The sequence below is a fragment of the Leuresthes tenuis genome, unplaced genomic scaffold (genome assembly GCF_036924035.1).
Source record: "Leuresthes tenuis unplaced genomic scaffold, fLeuTen1.0.hap1 SCAF_20, whole genome shotgun sequence".
Lineage (NCBI taxonomy): Eukaryota > Metazoa > Chordata > Actinopteri > Atheriniformes > Atherinopsidae > Leuresthes > Leuresthes tenuis.
The window spans coordinates 24,495,634-24,498,024 of NW_027325374.1; the positions used below are offsets into that span (position 1 = coordinate 24,495,634).

Genomic DNA, 2,391 nt, shown 5'->3' on the forward strand with positions numbered 1-2,391 from the left:
AAGCAGGGAGCAGGAAATTGAGGAAGGTGAAAAAGAAAGAAAGTTATAAATAAAAAGGAGTGTATTCAAAATCTAAAAAGAGAAGATGGGTTTTTAACAAAATCCACACAAGAGATGATTGAAACTGTACATACCTTTTATAGTAACATGTACAAAGAGAAACCAGTGCACTTGGAAACATCGGCAGAAATCTTAAAATTCGTTGACAAAACCGTAAAAGAGAATGCACACTTGACACAGAATTTTACTGCTTTAGAGTTAAAAAAATGCCTAACAGGTTTTAAGAGAAGTCGAGCTCCGGGTTTAGACGGGCTTCCTGCAGAATTCTATCTGACCTATTGGGACCTTTTATCATCAGACATTTTAGATGTTTTTAAAGATTTTGAAAAACTCGACCGACTGCCTGACAGTTTTAGAGTGGGAATAGTGACTCTACTTTATAAAAAAAATGATAAGACTGACCTAAAGAATTGGAGGCCCATCACACTTTTAAACTTTGACTGTAAACTTTTTAGCAAGGTTTTAGCGACACGGATGTCCTCTGTTTTAGAGGAGGTAATTCACCCAGACCAAGCTTGTGCCATCTCAGGGAGACAACTCACCGACAGCCTCGTACTGATTCGAGACATCATTGATTACGCTAGAGACAGAAACACCCGGCTTGTCATCTTAAATTTAGACTTTGAAAAAGCATTTGATCGGGTCTCGCATCAATATCTCTTTCAGGTGTTGCAGCCATCGAAAAGGGCCCGATTGTTCCTACTTGGTGAGCTTTGCTTGGTTGAGACGCTTGCCCCCCCCCCCCTGCTCCTCGGCTGACCAAGTAGAAACAATCTATTCGATGGCTGCCTTGTCTTGTAAGGCGACTCTACTCAGAGAAGTCACTCTGCAAAGTAGCAAGATTTCTTTTGCACAGACAGAAAGGGCTTCACCCGCAAAGGTAAAGCCTGCCAATAATAGAAACAACTCATTAGTGCTGCTCTCCACGGAAGTCTTTAGTAAAAGGCGAAAGACTTGTATGTTATGAAGAGAAACCAGAGTACGATTATCCGTCACTGCGGGAGCAGGGCATCAGGCTAGTTGGTATAGCCACCTTCCCCATGGTGAGCTTTGCTTGGTTGAGACGCTTCCCCCCCCCCCCCCCCCCCCCCTGCTCCTCGGCTGACCAAGTAGGAACAATCGGGCCCTATTCGATGGCTGCCTTGTCTTTTACTCTATGCAAAAGACAAGGCAGCAACAAAAACACCACGAGAATCCCGTATTGAGGCTTTGTTCTGACCGCTCATTCGGTGTCGCGTTTCTTTCAAGCAATTCTCCCGGTTAGCCGACACTCGGCTCGCTCCCATAGCCGTGTTAAAGTCTACTTCGCATTCACTCTCTTTTCTCAGCAGACTCTTGGGATTTTATCTATAAAATGAATTCCTTCACTCAAACTATGTTAAAACTGCTTTGTCGTTCATATTTACCATGTCTAGAAAGATTTAAACAAAAAAAACAACGTTGTACTTTGCAGTAAAAGAAAGAGCAAATCTAAAGTTTCAGGAATCCGAGAATAAGCTTACTTTCATGAGTGCTTCACGATTTCGGATTTTGCTATAAAATGAATTCCTTCACTCAAACTAAATTAAAACTGCTAAACCGCTAATCTGTTACATGTAAGGCAGATGTCAAATTCACCGAAATAGGATCTAAGGGTATTCGGCCAATCGAGCTGTAGCAGCTTCGGTAAAAGAGTATAAGTTGAAGAGTTTGTGAATAAAGGTGTGCGCACACATAGTGTGCTGTACGAAAATAGGCAGGGAGCAATGCCGGCTGGGGTATATGTTCTTGTATGTTGTCTGACTGTTTGATTTGAATGTGTTGTGTAAGTGTCCTGTTGAATGTTACATGTTTGGGCTTTGACACGCTTCACTGTGGTTGTTAACTGTGTGGTGTGTCCTGAAATGTTATATGTTTGGGCTGTGTGACATGCTTAATGCTTGTCAGTAGCTCCCCACTTATTCATATATAGCAACTGACAACATAAGAAGTCCGGACATACTTTGATAGTAGTTGTAGAAGTATCCTTATTGATAATAGATCACTAATTCATAGTGATAGAACAGTAGATGAACAGGTGCTTGCACATGTCTCACGAAAATAAAATGGGTGTATCATTGCTGATGGCAGAGCAATACTGCCAAACTTATGAGTTCTTGTGGCAAACTTGATTCAGTGTCTTGACGTGTATACGCTGTTTCGCTGACTTGATTGTCACAAGAAACAAAGTGTGTTTGATAAGATCCGACCATTTTATTACGGGAGGATCAGTATGTATGGATTCTGATGTGACTGATAAACCCATTCGTATCTTAAGCATAATCTAATACATGAGACAACGCCCTGGCACAC

General features: G+C 41.7%; 1 non-coding gene across 1 annotated transcript; it reads right to left on the minus strand.

The window, feature by feature from the left end:
* Positions 1-929: 929 nt before the first annotated feature.
* On the minus strand, positions 930-1,043 carry LOC140279114 (U5 spliceosomal RNA). Its single transcript, XR_011909310.1, has one exon. It is a non-coding gene; the product is annotated as a U5 spliceosomal RNA (small nuclear RNA).
* Between the last annotated feature and the right edge of the window lie 1,348 nt (positions 1,044-2,391).